At 52.3% G+C, this 10,119-nt stretch overlaps 1 long non-coding RNA gene across 1 annotated transcript; it reads right to left on the minus strand.

Annotated features, from left to right (window-relative positions):
* Positions 1–4,939: 4,939 nt before the first annotated feature.
* On the minus strand, positions 4,940–6,216 carry LOC140680795 (uncharacterized). Its single transcript, XR_012052189.1, has 3 exons — positions 6,055–6,216; positions 5,487–5,664; positions 4,940–5,180 (listed from the first exon to the last, which is right to left on the minus strand). It is a non-coding gene; the product is annotated as an uncharacterized lncRNA (long non-coding RNA).
* Between the last annotated feature and the right edge of the window lie 3,903 nt (positions 6,217–10,119).

A 10,119-nucleotide genomic window follows, 5' to 3' on the forward strand; every position in this document is an offset into this window, starting at 1 on the left:
CAGGTAGAAGCCAGGGAAAATTGTGTCTTTTGGGCTGTGTGGATCCCTGGCGTATCAGCGTGGGAATCTAGGGCGTCCCTCTGGCTGCCCTGGAAGGTCTGGGACCCTGGCAAGGGGGTCAGGAACCCCCCTGTACAGAGCCCTGAGAGACACTTGGGTGTCTCTGATCTCTGTCCATACAAAAGAGTTTTCAATCTTACAGGATGAATTACAAGCTTTGAGTATTTGATATAAATGATAATTAGCGTGGCACGGGTGCAAAAGTAGAATTTTAGGATTCTAGATAAGGCGTTCAAAGAAGGCAAGATGGAGGAAATTGGGTGTGCCTTGTCCTTTATCTTCTTCTTCATGCCCTCCATATTTCACTGTAGTGTTGGCATTTTTCCATTGGTTTAGTTTGGGTACACACTGTTCAACATAGGTGATAGATATTGGCACGTTATTGCAAATAGAGCACAGGTATTTTCTGGTATGTAATGTTTGTAACATCCCACTGAGGGGCAGAGCCCCGCACACTGTCCTGCAGGACAGACCTGCTGCAGGTCAGACAGAACATGTTATAGACAAGCAATAATAAACAACCTTGAAAACCAGCACAGACGAATTACGACTTCTTCTTTGGCAGGGGGGCTGAAAGACAGAGACTTTTTATAATCTCAGGATCATTTAAATATCACAGATCCCGACACATCAGAGCCATAGAAATGCGAGGCTTTTGTTGACACTGGTGAGCAGTGTCTAATGCCATCAGGACATGTGGGGGAAGAACCCGTTTCTATTGCTGGGGTGACAGGGGGATGGCAGCAGTTGACCCTGCTGGAAGCTGAGGTGAGTCAGACTGGGAAAGAGTGGAAGAAACATGCTATTGTGACTGATCTAGAGGCCCTGTGTATTCTGGGCTAAGATTTCCTCTGGAGTGATTATTTAAAAGATGCAAAAGGACTCAGGTGGGCTTTTGGAATAGCTGCTGTGGAGGCAGAGGGCATTAGGCAATTGAAAGTCCTTGCCCGGACTGTCTGAAAATCCTTCTGCTCTTTGACTCTTGAAGGTAGAAGAGCAACAAGCACCAATTACCACCTCAGTGGTGCATCGCCAGCAATACCGGATGAATTGAGATGCCATGATCCACGTCCACAAAATGATCTCAGAGCTGGAGAGCCAAGGGGTGGTCAGCAAAGCCCACTCACCCTTCAACAGTCCCATTTGGCCTGCGTGTAAATCTGAAGGAGAATGGAGGTTGACGGTGGACTATCGTGCCTTGAACGAAGTGACTCCACCTCTGAGCGCTGCTGTGCCAGACATGTTAGAGCTCTGGTACGAGCTGGAGTCCAAGGTTCAACAAAGTGGTACGCCACTCTTGACATTGCCAATGCATTTTTCTCCATTCCTCTGGCAGCAGAATGCAGGCCTCAGTTTGCCTTCGCCTGGAGGGCCGTGCAGTATACCTGGAACTGACTGCCCCAAGGGTGGAAACACAGCCCCACCATCTGCCATGGACTGATCCAGGCTGCACAGGAAAAGGGCGAAGCACAGGAGCATCTGCAGTACACCGATGACATTGTTGTGTGGGGGAACTTGGCAATGGAAATATTTGAGAAAGGGGAAAAAATCATCCAGATTCTACTGGAAGCCGAAAAAAAAAAGAGCAAAGTCAAAGGACCTGCCTGAGAGATCCAGTTCCTGGGAATAAAGTGGCAAACAGACACCAACAGATACCACTAAGGTAATCAACAAGATCACAGCAAGGTCTCCACCGACCAACAAGAAGAAAAGACAAGCTTTCCTAGGCACCATAGGTTTTTGGAGAATGCACGTTCCTAAGTACAGCCAAAATGCAAGCCCTCTCTACCTGGTAACCCACAAGAAGAACGATTTCCACAGGGGCCCTCAACAGCAACAAGCCTTCACCCAGATCAAGCAGGAGATTGCTCATGCAGTAGCCCTTGGCCCAGTCAGGATGGGACAAGAGATGAAGAATGTGTTTTACTCTGGAGCCGGGAACAATGGCTTGTCCTGGAGCCTTTGGCAGAAGGTGCCTGGAGAGACTCGAGGCCAACCACTTGGATTCTGGAGCTGAAGTAAGAGGGTCCAAAGCCAACTATGCTCCCACCGAGAAGGAGATCCTGGCAGCCTCTGAAGGAGTTCAGGCTGCCTCAGAGGTGACCGGCATAGAGGTACAACTTCTCCTGGCACCCTGACTGCTGGTGCTGGGTGAATGTTTAAAGGAAAGGTTCCCTCTAGCCATCATGCCACTGATGCCACATGGAGTAAATGGAAATGGGTTGCCCTCACTACACAGCACGCCAGTATTGGAAACAGAAATTGTTCTGGGATCCTGGAGATAATTATGAATTGGCCTGAAGGTGAGAACTTTGATCTACTGTAAAAAGAAGAGCAGGAACAGGTGTCGTGTGCTGAGGAAGCTCCACCTTACAACCAAGTGCCACAAGAAGAAACACGCTACGCTCTTTTCCCTGACGCTTCCTGGTGCATTGGAAGGACGAGCTGAAAGTGGAAAGTAGCTGTATGCATTCCCACGCGAGCGGCTGCAGAAGCTACTGAAGGAGGAGGTGGATTGAGCCAACTTGCTGAACTCAGAGCTGTTCTGTTGGCCCTGGACACTGCTGAGGGAGAGAAGTGGCCAGAACTCTCTTTCTACACTGACTCCTGGATGGTAGACAATGCTCTGTGGAGGCCTTTTCTGGCTGGAAAGGTGGAAAAAGGCCAATTGCCAGCATAGGGGAAAACCAATCTGAGCTGCTGACGAAGGACAAGACATTGCTGCTCGAGTAGAGAAGCTACCTGGGAAAGTCTGCCATGTTGGTGCCCACATGCCCATGAGTTGGGTTAATGAGGAACACTGAAATAATGAACAGGTGGATCAGGCTGCAAAAATGAAGGTGTTACGGATAGGTTTGGATTGCAAACACAAGGGACAGCTTGAACACTGCTCAGAACACCATCCTGGGCCTTGAAAAGCAGGTGCTTTGGAGGCAGGAGGTACCTGTGAGAGAATTGAGTCCAACAAAGGGACTCATCTCAAAGGCAGCCATATAAACACTTGGGCTAGAGCACATGGTGTTGAGTGGGTATATCACATTCCCGACCATGCAGCAGCTGCCAGAAAAGTTGAGCGGTGCAATGAACTTTTCAAAAACACATTGAAGGCAATGGGGGGATGGGATCGTCAAGCAGTGGGAGCTGCATTTAGCAAAGGCTGCATGGTTAGTTAATAGCAGATTGGCCATGCCCAATCCAAAGCATTGTGTACAGCAGATGGAGACAAGGTTCTGGTGGTGCATATGAAAGGTATGCTAGGAAAGAATGTTTGGATTAACTCTGCCTCGAGCAAAGACAAACCCATCCGTGGGGTTGTCTTTGCTCAGGGACCAGGTTGCACTTGGTGGGGGATGTAGAAAAATGGATAAACAAAATGGATATCTCCAGGGGACCTTGTTTTGGGGCGAATTGCCCAGAACACTGTGCCTGTATAGATATCTGCATGTATGTATGCATATAATTAGGATACTACATGTATGTATATAGGTTAAAAGTCAAAGTTTGATGAAAGATGTTGGTATGGGAAAAAATTCACGGTGGAAAATGTTGTGTGTTTGGAGGGGTTTTTTTGGTGAATTGTCTCCCATTTGTTACCTGAAAAGGGGGATGTGGCAAGGAGAGGGCAGTTGATGCCCGTGGGGAAAGATTTGCCCGTGGGACAATTGAGATGCAAAGAACTGGCCAATGACTCTCCCATTCCACTGAAAGCTTCCAGGGAGGGAGGGCAGGGTTGGGCACTGGCTTGCCAGAGAGAAGTGCTGCCATCCAGAGGGACAGTTCAACAAGGGTGACAGTTCAATGGCAAGTGCTGAGCCGTGTCCTTGGGAAGGAACAGGCACAGGCACTGGTATCTGCTGGGGCCCACCCAGTTGAAAAACTGAAGTTTGGCAGGGTCCTGCTGGACACCAGGATGCCCACGGGCCAGCAATGCGCTCCTGCAGCAATGCAGAACAGCGTCCTGGGCTGCACTGGCAGCTGTGACACAGCTGGTGGAGGGAGGGGATCCTTTCCCTCTGCTCCACACCAGTGAGGCCAGCCCTGGAGTGCTGGGCCCAGAGCTGGGCTGCCCAGTACAGGAGACAGGGACAGACTGGACAGAGTCCAGCTCAGGGCCATGAAGATGATGGAGGGACTGGAGCATCTCTGCCGTGAGGAGAGGCTGAGAGAGCTGGCACTGCCCAGCCTGGAGCAGAGCAGGCTCAGGGCATCTCATCCCTGGGGATAAACACCCGGGGGGAGGCTGCAGAGGGAACAGAGCCAGGGACAGCCCCAGGGGCCTTGGGCACCAGGTGACACACAGGAGGGGCCCTCCGAGCTCAGGAGACACTTCTGCACTGGGAGGGTGGCTGAGCACTGGTGCAGGTGCCCAGGGAGGTGGTGGATCTCCATCCCTGGAGAGACTCAAAAGCCACCTGGACGCGTCCTGGGCAGCCGGCTCTGGGTGGCCCTGATGGAGCAGGGGCTGGGCAAGGTGACCTGCAGAGGTGCCTCCAGCCTCCCCCAGCCCCAGATTCTGGGACTCTGGGAATAAACAGTTTCCTAAGGACAAATGAAAAAGCTCCATGCATGGCAGGTTTCTCCTGCTCTCACCAAAGTGGTTCATGTCACATGTCTCCTTTCTGCAGATTCCTCCCTGGAGTGAGGATGCCTCTCAAGGTCATGCCTTGAGGCTGAGAGAAATGTTTGCCCGTGGTCATTGGTTTGGATGAGTAGCATCAATCTTTAAGAATTGGTTTTGCTGGCTTGACTAGAATTGCTGCAATGTTGCTTCAAAATATAATGCACTATACTGGAAGTTATAGTTCCCTGTACTGGGTAGTGAATAACCCAGAGAAAGATCTATTAGTTTAATCATGATCATAATAAACTCTTTATTTTTCTATAAATATATCTTACATCCTATGGAACAGAGTTGTGTAAAGGTTCAACTGCATCTATGCTATTGTTTAAAGATAAACTACTGACTAAATCTAAGCCTGCATCCAGCTGCAGCCTGCCTCCTCTGAGACATTCAGGAAGCAAGGAGGTCCTTTCTGCACCTCGTGTCTCCTGCCTGCTGCCTGCACAGCTCTCCAGGTGGTCCTGTCGGTCTTGGGCCAGCTGTGCCTGCAGAGGGACACCTGAAAGAGGCACAAGGCCCGGCTCAGACAAGCCCAGGCTGGCAGGAGCACCTGCAGCCCCACGGTACCCGCTCCCGGGGCAGACACAGCCTCCAGCTCCAGCCCTCACCCACACTGTGCCCTGGGGCAAGGGGAAAGGAACAGGCTCCCAGACAGAACAGAGCTCAGATGATCAACAAGTCCAGTTCAAGGCCGGTAAAGCCTTCCCACGTACATCCCTCAGCCACCACAGGTCAGTTAGAGAGAGTTCTGAGGGGATTTAGGAACCCAACTCTGATTTCCAAAGCACACATTTGGGCCACTGACCCCTTTCTCCACAGGCTGTGCGTCAGCAGGAGGGCTGTTGCTCCCCATAGCTGCTGGAGGACTCTTCCATTTCAAAAGTTGACCGATTTTGATGGGCAGACTCGTGGACAGGAAACGTAATGTAGTCTGGGAGGAACACTCTCCTAAAAGTTCTGATTCTTCTCCTTTCAGGTTCCACCTGCACGTTGGATGGGAGAGAGGGTCACAGAAACCTGTCAGCAAACATGGGGCAAAAGGACCTCTGGGCATCATGGCAAGGAGATCTCTGCTCTGAGACCCCAAATTGCACTGGACAACACTGGGGGCAAAAAGCTCTCGCTGGGGGCTGTGCAAGAGAGGCCAGTGTGTGTGCAGGGACACAGGGCCATGGAGGGAGGCAGTGGAGTGAAGGTGCCCTTGTGAAAGCCATGGGCTGCCCCAAGAGAGGGAACAAACAAAAGGGTGTGCCCACAGCAGGGACAGGGAGAGGTAAGGAAACAAGCAGAGGTCTCCAAAGCAATGCCTGGGCTAACGTGCCAAGTTCCAGAGGAGCCTGAGGCTCTGCAGAGGCAGCAATAGCCCATTTTACCTGTTTGCCATTTCTTCTGGGCTCGGTGGATAATTCGGGACTCTCTTTCTTCTCCTCCTCTGCTGATGCAGCCAGCTGCTTAGGTTCCAGGCTGGTCCCTGAGCCACGGAACAGCTGTTCCACTTGTGCTTCAACATCCTGCTGGGTATGCAGAGAGGAGATGATGCCCATACTTCAAACACCACAGAAGCTGTCCCTCAGAAATCTCCATCTCGGGAAGCGTCCTCAAAGCACCAGCAGGGCAGCTGCTCTTCAGCCCTCTCAGCACAAAACTCAGCTGGGTTTAGTCCATCACTCTGCTCACCTGCTCCATTCTTTTGCACCCAGAATCCAGACCCCCACGTGTTTCCTCCCCTTAGTCCATCACTCTGCTCAACTGCACCATTTCGTCCCACACCAAATCCAAACCCCAATGTGTTTCCTCCCCTTGTGTGGGCACAGGAGAAGCAGCTCCCCAGCCCAGATTTTGGCCTGGAGCTGATTTGAACAGCAAGCTCCTGCACAGGCAGCCCAGGGTCAGGGAGAAAACTCTCCCTCTCCCAAACTTCAGAGCATTCCAGTCAGGAGCAGAGCACAATGTGGGTAACAAAGCCCAAGGTTGAAGGGGCCTTCCAGCAATGCTGAGGCCTTGAAACTCCAACTCTTCTTTCCCGATACCAGGAGCTTGTGTCCCAGAGGAAACTGAGGCTCTGCAGAGGCAGGAAAAGCCCAGTTTACCTGCTCACCACTTCTTCTGGGCTCGGTGGATACTTCAGGACTCTCTCTCTTCTCCTTTTCTAATGATGCAGGTGGTTGCTCGGGTTCCAGGATGGTCCCTGAGCCGCCTATCAGTCGTTCCACTTCTGCTTCCGCATCCTGCTGGGTATGCAGAGAGGAGATGATGCCCATACTTCAAACACCACAGAAGCTGTCCCTCAGAAATCTCCATCTCGGGAAGCATCCTCAAAGCACCAGCAGGGCAGCTGCTCTTCAGCCCTCTCAGCACAAAATTCAGCTGGGTTTAGTCCATCACTCTGCTCAACTGCACCATTTCGTCCCACACCAAATCCAAACCCCAATGTGTTTCCTCCCCTTGTGTGGGCACAGGAGAAGCAGCTCCCCATGCCCAGCTTTTGGCCTGGAGCTGATTTGAACAGCAAGCTCCAGAGCTGGATCAGTCATTCTGGGCGAGCCAGGAAACAATCTGGCAGTCAGTGGTCTCTGGCTGGAGCCAGGCAGACAGACAAGGCTGCCTGCTGCAGCCCGGGCTGCTTTACCCACGCAGCCCTGGACTGACAGGGATAGAGACCCACCTCTTCATGGGAAGAAGCACTGGAATAGCTCAGGGACTCTGGAGTGGACTGAAGGTCAATGCCAGTGCCTGCCTGGATCCCAGACTCTCCCTTCAGGAAGGCCAAGCCTTTCTGCAGACACACTTTGGCAATTTTACACTTGCTCAGTGCAGCACTCAGGGCACTCCCTCTTCCTTTCTTCAAAGCAGCAGTCCCATGCTCCAACTTTTCCTGCTTTATTTCCTTTTCAACGTCCAATTGTTGAGTTCTTTCCTGGTGATTTGGCCTCTCAGGTGCACACATTTCATTCTTCCTTTTCACATCTCTCATTTGCTGCTGGTTCAATTCCCGTTCATGCTGCCAAAACAGGGAGAAAAAGGGTCACTCACTCCCTCTCTCGGTTTGCTTTTCAGACCAGATCTGGACCCCTGCTGCAGGGGCAGGCACAGGCTGCCCTTCTCTCTCTGCCCCTCGGCATGCTGCAGACCTTTGCTGCTTCCCCCCTTGATGCTGCTCTTGCCCAGCTCGCTCAGCCTGTCCCAGCTTCCTTTCCGCCCTTCCCCGACCTCTTGCAGCTCCACTCCAGCGCTCCTTTGGGCAGGAGCTGCCAGAACTGCAGCCACGATTTCAAGTCCATGCTAAGCAGGATTTAGGCAGTGCCACGAGGACATGCTCTCCATCAGGGAGGAAGGCAAGAGCAAACACCCCCAGCATTTCCTTCCCTGGGGCTGGGCTGCCAGGAGTGCTGTTCCACCTCTCCTGTGTAGAGTTTCCATGGCCCCATCCCCGAGAGCCCCACTGCCCTCTCTTGGAGCAGCAATGGCCAGATCAGTCTGTCATTCTCTGCTGCCACTCAGGACGAGTTCTCCCCTTGCAGGCACACGTCCTGGTGTGGATCAGCACTCGGCTTTCCTCTCTTCTCTCCCCACTGGCTGCTCTCAGATGGCCAAGGCCAAACACCTTTCTATTAACAGCAGTCTTGGTCCTCTCACACCTCCATCCCCTCCAGATATTTGGAAATATGAACATGGGTTTGGACACAAGGAATTCCCCAAACCATGCAATGGCCATAGAGAGAGTGTGGAGATTGAGAACTAAAGCTTCTAGGGAACAGAAGCCCAGCATGGAGGAAAATCAGCAGCTTCAGCATTAACTGCCTTTGGCATGACTACAACATCTCCTCCTTATTCAGAAGAATGCAGTTAGAAAAGTTTAACTGAAAAAGTCTGCTCCTTAGAACTATCACCACAAGGTCCAAACATAGCTAGGAATTGTCCCTCTGTGGCATCTGCCAATCTTACCAGCACATCCTTCCTTTCCCTCTCCAGGTTCTCCAATTTCCTCTTCAGAGATGCCACCTCCTGACGAAGAGTCACAGCCTCTTCCTGTCTTTCAGTGGCCTCTTTCTCCAGGGCACTTTCTCGAGAAATGTGCTTGAGTTGTGTCTTCCACCAAACTGCAGCAGGGAAGGGAAGGAGAAGGAGAAGGGGACAAGCAAAGCAAAGACACACTGATGTGCATCCTGCAGAGACAACAGCACTGTCTTCTCTGCCTGCCGGTGTTTGCCAGGCCCTGAGCACACAAGGGCTCCAAAGCTGACAGAAATGAAGGAAATTTCCAGGCAGAGTAAAAAGCAGGAATGAAAGGGGCAAGGTTCAGAGGGATAGGAAAGTGTGTTTGCTCTTGGTCTTGTGCAGAGGGAGCAATCCAGGAGGGACAAAGGAGAGGGGATGCCTGTGCAGCCCTGCTCAGAGAGGCCAATGGCCTGGAGGCTCTGGCAGGTCCTGGAATTTGGGGGAATCAAGCTGAGGCATCCAGCTGCAGCTCCTTAACAGAGACACGGCACCTGAAAGGCTCCAGCCCAGGATCAGCCCTAGCACAGCCAGATGGCTCTGCAAGCCACAGCATCTTTCTCAAGAAAAAAGCTTTCACTGAGCCTGTGTCTTCCTCAGCCCCAGCTCCATGGCCTTACACTGTGTGGCCATGGCCTCTGCTCTTTCCTCAGAGCTCTGGAGCCTCACACGCAGCTCAGACACCTCAGTTTCCAGCAGCTGCTTCTCTTCAGTTGCCTGCTGAGCTGTCTTCTCTATCTCTGCCAGCAGCATGGCCTGCATCTGGAAGAAGGATGCACAGAGCCTCAGGGACAGGGCTGCTCCTGAGGCCACAGAGGGGGCCGCAGGGAGAGGAACAAAGGAGAAATTATTTCAGGCAAAAACCATGCCAAAACCAGAAGGCACAGAAGCAAGGGTTCCAATGGAGACAAATGTAGAGAAAAGAGGGAAAGGGAGGCAATGGGCATCCTTGAGGCTGCAGCTCTGAACAGCAGCTGAGATGGCTGCGCTGGAAGTGCCCTGCCCAGCCTGCCACAGCCACCTCTGTGTCCCCACATTGCTCAGTGCTGGCACAGGCACCAACTCTGTCTGGGACAACACTGCTAACAGAGGGACGGAGAAGCTCCAGAGGAGGCTGCTGCTGCTTCCTATCCCAGATTTCCTGCTGGGAGCCGGGAGAGAACGGTGCAAAACTTCGGCAGCAGACACCAGATCCAGCCTGGGCCTCAGGGTGCCACAGCAGCCCCGGGCAGAACACGGCAGCTGTGGATGCTGCCGGGAGGGGAAAGAGGTTGGGGCCTCCAAGCCAAAGGTGCTGCTGTGTGTCCCTGGAGAAGAGGATGCCACTGCACAGCTTACCTGGGTGTTGAGCTCCTGCATTTACCTCCTATGCTCAGAACAGAGCTGCTCTGCCTGCTTAAGAGCAGAAAATAAGCGAGACACACGATTTTTCAGCACCAGGT

This window comes from Taeniopygia guttata, chromosome 28 (genome assembly GCF_048771995.1).
Source record: "Taeniopygia guttata chromosome 28, bTaeGut7.mat, whole genome shotgun sequence".
Lineage (NCBI taxonomy): Eukaryota > Metazoa > Chordata > Aves > Passeriformes > Estrildidae > Taeniopygia > Taeniopygia guttata.